Source organism: Bos grunniens, chromosome 4 (genome assembly GCF_055505025.1).
Source record: "Bos grunniens cultivar Pamir isolate PY7600 chromosome 4, Bosgru_T2T1.0, whole genome shotgun sequence".
Classification (NCBI taxonomy): Eukaryota; Metazoa; Chordata; class Mammalia; order Artiodactyla; family Bovidae; genus Bos; species Bos grunniens.
This window is the reverse complement of record NC_141168.1, coordinates 99,548,049-99,556,110: the sequence shown is the minus strand read 5'-3', so window position 1 is coordinate 99,556,110 and position 8,062 is coordinate 99,548,049. Positions and strand designations below refer to the sequence as shown.

The 8,062-nt window shown below is 39.8% G+C and overlaps 1 pseudogene across 1 annotated transcript; it reads left to right on the top strand.

The window, feature by feature from the left end:
- Positions 1 to 3,660: 3,660 nt before the first annotated feature.
- LOC147374582 (histone H3-like centromeric protein A pseudogene) lies at positions 3,661 to 7,635 on the top strand (annotated as a pseudogene). Its single transcript, XR_015162923.1, has one exon. The product of XR_015162923.1 is annotated as a histone H3-like centromeric protein A pseudogene (transcript).
- The last annotated feature ends 427 nt before the right edge of the window (positions 7,636 to 8,062 follow it).

Here is an 8,062-nt window from a genome sequence, read left to right as displayed (position 1 = left end):
GATAACCATGGTATTTTGTACATGTCATTTTATCAACTGTCACTTATATTTTTAACTGTAAAAAATACTTTCTATTTCCAACAACTTGAACATTGTTTTACTTAAAGTAACTGATGTCATACATATGAGAGCATTGAATTGTTCAACAGTCATCTCAGATGTGATCAAAGATTTCCTTAATGTGAACTAAAACAAAATAAGGAGTGGAAATTTAAAATCAGATAAGATGTGAAGGACTCTTATTAATGATTTACAGGCTAGATTTTAATTAGAACTTTTGCATCAAAATAGAAAGCTCATTTATGTTTTGTAATGTTCCCCATAGGTGACCAAAATATATTATTTACAGAATGAGTGATATATCAATATTCAAACAAATGATATATTTTGCCAGCTTTCTCTTAATTAGTCTTTTCTTATCATTCATCAAGAACAAAGTTTCCAATAAAGCATGATGTTTTTCATAAGTACATGAAAACTCACTGAATGGAAGCAAAGGTTCTACCTGACATAATTTTAAAATTAACCAGAGTCCAGATCAGATCAGATCAGTCCCTCAGTCGTGTCTGACTCTTTGCGACCCCATGAATTGCAGCACGCCAGGCCTCCCTGTCCATCACCAACTCCCGGAGTTCACGGAGACTCACATCCATCGAGTCAGTGATACCATCCAGCCATCTCATCCTCTGTCGTCCCCTTCTCCTCCTGCCCCCAATCCCTCCTAGCATCAGAGTCTTTTCCAATGAGTCAACTCTTCGCATGAGGTGCAAGTACTGGAGTTTCAGCTTTAGCATCTTTCCTTCCAAAGAAATCCCAGGGATGATCTCCTTCAGAATGGACTGGTTGGATCTCCTTGCAGTCCAAGGGACTCTCAAGAGTCTTCTCCAACACTACAGTTCAAAAGCATCAATTCTTCGGCGCTCAGCCTTCTTCACAGTCCAACTCTCACATCCATACATGACCACAGGAAGAACCATAGCCTTGACTACATGAACCTTTGTTGGCAAAGTAATATCTCTGCTTTTGAATATGCTATCTAGGTTGGTCATAACTTTCCTTCCAAGGAGTAAGCGTCTTTTAATTTCATGGCTGCAGTCACCATCTGTAGTGATTTTGGAGTCCAGAAAAATAAAGTCTGACACTGTTTCCACTGTTTCCCCATCTATTTCCCATGAAGTGGTGGGACCGGATGCCATGATCTTCATTTTCTGAATGTTGAGCTTTAAGCCAACTTTTTCACTCTCCACTTTCACTTTCATCAAGAGGCTTTTGAGTTCCTCTTCACTTTCTGCCATAAGGGTGGTGTCATCTGCGTATCTGAGGTTATTGATATTTCTCCCGGCAATCCTTATTCCAGCTTGTGCTTCTTCCAGTCCAGCGTTTCTCATGATGTATTCTGCATATAAGTTAAATAAGCAGGGTGACAATATACAGCCTTGACGAACTCCTTTTCCTATTTGGAACCAGTCTGTTGTTCCATGTCCAGTTCTAACTGTTGCTTCCTGACCTGCATACAAATTTCTCAAGAGGCAGATCAGGTGGTCTGGTATTCCCATCTCTTTCAGAATTGTCCACAGTTTATTGTGATCCACACAGTCAAAGGCTTTGGCATAGTCAATAAAGCAGAAATAGATGTTTTTCTGGAACTCTCTTGCTTTTTCCATGATCCAGCGGATGTTGGCAATTTGATCTCTGGTTCCTCTGCCTTTTCTAAAACCAGCTTGAACATCAGGAAGTTCACGGTTGCCCTTAAATGTTAAATGTAAGACAACCACCTTTTGGTGGTTTATTAAGTTATTTACCAGCTTAAATAGGGCTTCCCAGGTGGCTCACTGCTTCCCATCTGCCAATGCAGGAGATGTAAGAGACTCAGGTTCGATCTCTGGATTGGGAAGATGCCCTGGAGGAGGAAATGGCACCCTACTCCAGTATTCTTCCTGGGAGAATCCTATTGACAAAGGAGCCGGGGAGGCTACAGTCCACGGGGTCACAAAGAGTAGACCACGACTGAGCATCTGAGTGTGCTCACACACACATACACACACGCACACGCACACACACACACATTCACACACAGCATAATTAGTTATTCGTTCTTCAGGATTAGTAAACTGAATTATTTAACCTGTGTCTTTTTTTCCAGATTATCACTTGACACACCTGGTTAACTCTTCCAGCACTATTAAACACAGACACACAAACACACAATCATTAGGACAAAGAGTGAATTGTAGTTTTCTAAGTATCTATTTGGATACTAGCTTAATGCTATATCAGATATTTGTGGAATATGTTTTTAAGTAAGTGTATTAATAATAAATAAAATGGGCTTTTAAGAGAAATGTAATAAAACTTTCTCTTCTTATTATTTTCAGTAGGATATTAGACTATAAATCATCCTAACACAATTATTTAGTAGGTAACTTTTTGCAGTGAGGACTAGCCTATTGTTTGTTTTATATTTATCTATAATACTCATTTAAAGATACTTCAAATTGTCAGAAATTCTTTAATGATGAGGGAGTATTTGAGGCAATATTTGTATCATGTACCATATCATTAGATATTAAAATGTTTTTCCTTAATTAAAACATCCCCAAATGTCATGATATCAATTATTTTTTGAGTAAAAACTAAATTTTCCTCACTAAGTGTACAGATACTCAGTTTAGAGAATCTGAAATTAGTCATCCAGTCTTGTATTCTATGTTCAACAAAAAGAGGAAGCACTTACAATTATATATGCTAGTAGTCTATATGCTAAACAATCATTTCAAGAGTGATTGTTACATATGTTTACACCAGGCTCAAACACACATGAACCCTTTATGTTAAAAGTATCAGGATACATTTCATGGAATTGAAAAGGGTAATTTCTGCCTGTCCCTGACTCATGATAATAATGGTTCTCATTTCTTATCCAAGCGGAACAGTGTGATAATATAACCATGTACACTCTGATAATAATTGCCCCATCACACCCCACCACAGGATCACCACCACTATAATAAAACAAAGAAGAAAATATTAGCTGGAAATAAATGGAAAAAAAAAAAAGGAAATGCTTAAAGCAAAAATGTAGCTGAAACTTGAGCTAAAATATGTGAAACATGAATGATTTGAAGGTATAGGAAAATTCTTTTTCTCAAAATTATGATTAGTTGCTGCTTCAAAGTTGTAAAAATCTGAACACTTCTTTGCATTCTTCAACTCTTGCGAATGAGAAAACACCTGAATGGTTTCATTAAATATAAAAACACAGCAAGCACCTGATGATTAGTCTTAAAAATACTGAGATGACTGTTAATACAGATATTTTACCCTGAGAAGCTTAAGCATTCTCTTTTTAACAATGGGATATTCAAAGCTGTTTATCTAGTATCTGTCTCGGTTTTCTCTGTATGGAATTGTGCCTTCAAATTATTATTTGTTTTGGTGGAGATCCTTGAGTTTGTTTGAGCAGTTCTTCTTAGGATATGAAATATTCGTTTGATAACCTCACTGAGCCCCTACTGTGTGCTAGACACTGTAGTAGACACTGTATGTGAGACTGACATTACCCTTGCCCCCTCGAATTTATGATGGAAAAGAAGAAGGAGACAGTGAATGAGGGCACCCAGTGAACAAATACAAATTATGCCAGGTAGAGACAAGTGCTAGGAAGAAATAGAATAAGGAAAAGAGTAACGGTGGAGAAGGGAGGGCACGGTAGACACTTCAGATAAAGTATTCAGGAAAGACCTTTCTCAGGACATGCTTTGTGAGACTAGGGGAAAAGCTTTCTCCCAGAAGCAGAGAGACCATATTAGCAGACCAGGGACACAACAGTCAGGAACTGGAGGGGCGGCGGTGTGGTGCTGAGAAGTGGTCAGGTTTAGATACTTGTGTCCGCAGGGCTTGCTGGTGGATGAGATATAACGTGTGAGAATGACTCCACAAGTAAATTGATTTGCCAATGAATACAAAGAGAAATGTTGAGTCTGGAGAGCAGGTTTAGAGCTTGTCTGACAGGCTTATGTTCATCTCAGTTGTGGAGTTCAAAGAGGCCCAGTGTGGAGACAAATTTAAGAGTGTTGAGAGCGCTTAAAGCCTTGGTACTGGATGAGATTACCTAAGAAGAAAGACTGAAAAACCGAGCCTTGGAGCACCCCAAAAGGACATAAACCGGTGACTGAGAGGTATAAGATGTTCAGGACAGAGGGCAGAAATGTAAAACGGACAGGATAGAACTAGACTGTTGAAATCAGTGTAACACAGAGTGTTACTTAAAACTGAGACGAATCAAGACTCATCTCTTCTGATGTGAGGGCCTCACTGGGGCCCTGTTGGACTGGACATTCTTACTGTCATTCACCCTGCATGTGTGGTGTGTGCTCAGCCATGTCCAGCTCTGTGCGACCGCGTGGATGGTAGCCCGCCAGGCTCCGCGGTCCACGGGATTCTCCAGGCAAGAATGCTGGAGTGGGTTGCCACTTTCTCCTCCAGCTAATGTTCCCGACCTAGGGATTAAAGCCAAGTCTCTTGTGTCTCCTGCATTGGTAGGCAGATTCTTTACCGCTGAGCCACCAGGGAAGCCCACATCATTCATCCTAGAAGAGGCAAGTTCAAGACCGGGAAATAGAGCTATACAAAACAGGCCTTATACGGGGTGTGGCATGACACCTTGCTCTTATACCACCGGACCTTTTTGCAGCTGGGCCTGGACTAGGTGTTCAGAGGCTCGTGGAGGCCCTCCCGGATGAGGGGGCACTCTGTCCTGGGACGTGAAAGTCGTGGAGCTAGACCTTGAAGCTGACCATGACATGGAGGAGGAGGGTTTTGGCTCTATGGGCCGGCTAAATTCATACCTAGATGTTCATTCCAAGTGAATTTGGGGTTGGGTTTAAGTGGTTTGGGTTTAAGTCTTGTCAAAAATTATGCCCTAGGTTTATGCAGTGGATCAAAGTGAATTAACCTAAATGTGGACTCCCTCGAATGGAATGGAAAGGAGAACAGACTCTGGTGCCAGACATAGGAAACAAATCCCACTGCCACTGCCTGTTAACTGAAAAATCAGTTAGGGGGTGAATTAACCAGTTTAGGAGAGACATCATAAGAACCAGATGTGAGCAGTGGGAATGAGCACGTAAAGACATAGATTAAAGAGACATTGGTGGCTAATCATAAGTGAAGCATAAGATAATTTTTTAAATGGCTCTGAGGTTATTACTTGGGTTATTAAATAAATTGCCATCAACCCCCAAAAAGGACTAAAAGAGGAAGGCCATGTTTCAGTCAGAGTGATAATAAAGTGATAATTAAGTTTTGAACATGCTGCGTATTTGGCAGAGGAGTTCAAGAAGCAACTGAGGATGGAGTCTGGCTCAAAAATACTCTGACTGTACGATTGTTCTTGTTCAGTCGCTGTCGTGTCTGACTCTTTGAGATTCTGGGGACTGTGTCCATGGAATTTCACAGGCAGGAATATTGGAGTGGGTTGGCCTTTCCTTCTCCAGAGGACCTTCCTCACCCAGGGATTAAACCTGTTTCTCCTCCATTGGCAGGCAGATTCTTTACCATCAGGGAAACACAGCTATATGATTATGAAGCATGAATAAATTACTAGGAGTATGAATGGTATTGATATACTTCACAAACATAAAATGCATCTGTTTTTCTTCTATTATTTGGGGCATGGGAAAATATCTCTTTTCGAGGCATATCTTTTTTTCCCAGCTTTATTGGGATATAATTGACATATGATATTATGTAAATCTAGGTGTACAACATGATGATTTGACGTATGTATATTGTGAAATGATTACTACAATAATATTAGTATTAGTTAAAACCTCCATCATTTCACATAGTTACCATTTGTGTGCGCTGAGGATAATTAAGATCTAGTCTCTTGGCAACTTTCAAAAAATAATGCAGCAGAAGGAGCCGCAGGGCTCCAGCCCTGCGCGCCCGCCATGGGCCCCCGCCGCCAGAAACGCAAGCCCGAAACACCAAGGAGGCGCCCCGCGAGCCCGGCTCCCGCCGCCCCCAGGCCGGCCCCGTCCTTAGGCACGTCCTCCCATCCACTTGCTCGCCGGAGACATAGAGTCCTGAAGGAGATCCGAACTCTTCAGAAGACCACACACCTGCTGTTAAGAAAGAGCCCCTTCTGCCGCCTGGCAAGAGAAATATGTGTTCAATTCACTCGTGGTGTGGACTTCAATTGGCAAGCCCAGGCCCTGTTGGCCCTACAAGAGGCGGCAGAAGCATTTCTAGTTCATCTCTTTGAGGATGCCTATCTCCTCTCCTTACACGCCGGCCGCGTCACGCTCTTCCCGAAGGATGTGCAGCTGGCCTGGAGGATCCGAGGCATTCAGGAAGGGCTTGGCTGAGCTCTGGCCACCCGCCCAAGTCTCTGGTTGGTACCAGAGCTTCTGCCTGTAGCCAGGACCAGATCCATGGAGTACAAGGTGTTGCCTGGACTTGCTCTCTCAAAGCAAAGCGTGCGAGTTGCTTTCGTAGTTAGTTGTTTTTTAGAAGAAAACTGCATGGCTTTCCTCTGTAACAGAGGCAATATATGAGAGAATCAACACATTCCAGAAATCCTGAGAATAATTTTCAGATGAAGAGACTCTAAGGTTGACTTCACTTTGCAAATTATTCATGTGACTGATGATTTGGAAGACATCAGATTTTCTAGGTTATAGGCAAAAAGGATATTTACTGATTATTTTACATCTTCTTGTACCATTTAAATTTTTTTTACCATATATATATATATATATTTACTTTTATTTAAAACATGATGGAAAAAAAATAAGAGAAAACCAGTCAGTTGCATGGAAGAGCCTGGTGCATCCAGCGTACAAATCTCTGTCTTCAGATTGACTTCATCATTAACGACAGAAGCAAGTTTGTATGTGGACTGTACCTGTCAACAGTTTATACAGCTTTTCAAAAACTCAATTGGGATGAAAATAGAAAATTGTTAAGGTTTGATGTTCTGGCTCCTTCTGGTAAATTCCTGCCAAAATCATTCAGAAATTCCAACTTGTAGAATTTATTTTATTCTTTATTTGCAAATCATAGACAATGTATCATAATTTATACTTCAGAATTTTTCATTCCAGGATTTTAAAGAGCCTTTTCAATGTTTTTACAGGTATTTTTATAACTTCCTTGTGGAAAGAGAATAAAAATAATTCTTAATGAAAAAAATTTGAAGCAAAGTTACTGTTATACATAGATTATACTATGTTCTTTGTGTGTTAGCATTAAATTCTTCATTTGGACACTTTGCCAACAACCACAATTTAAACAAGAGAATTGAGGGATGTATCTTTGCCTCCAGTGGAGTAGAGTATGAGCCGATAAAATCCTTGCCCTTCTCTTGTAACTGAAAGCAGTTTAAGAGACTTCCAGGGAAATAGGAAGTGCCACCTGAAGACGTTTAGATACTGTGTGTGATGAAAATGATTAGTGAGGGTGGATACTAATAACGATGCGTCAGCCAACTGAATTCAAACTAAAGGGAAGGACCAAGTTCTGTTGTTTGATAAATTTTAACCCTTTGTAAAAACCTTTTCCTGTTCGACATCAACTCATTTTTATGTAAACATTGAAATAAAGCTTATCTATGAATACAAAAAAAAAAAATGCAGCATTTTATACTATAGTCACAATGCTGTACAAGAGATCCTCAGAACTTTGTCTTATAAATTATTTATAACTTAAATATAATATATAACTGAAATATAACTTATTTATAACTTAAATAACTTCTAAGTTATTTTCTTATAATTGGAAGTTTGTGTCCCTTGATCAACATCTCCCCATTTCATCTTCTCCCTCAGCCCTTGGCAACCATTCTAATTTGTTTCTATGAATTCAGCTTTCTAAGATTCACATATAATTGACATCTTACAGTATTTGTCTTTCTCTAACTTATTTCACTTAGCATAATGCCCTTCTGGTTTATCCATATTGTTGCAAATGGCAGAATTTCCTTCTTTTTAAAGGCTGAATAATATTCTAGTGTGTGTGTGTGTGTGTGTGTGTGTGTGTGTGTATACACAGAATTCTC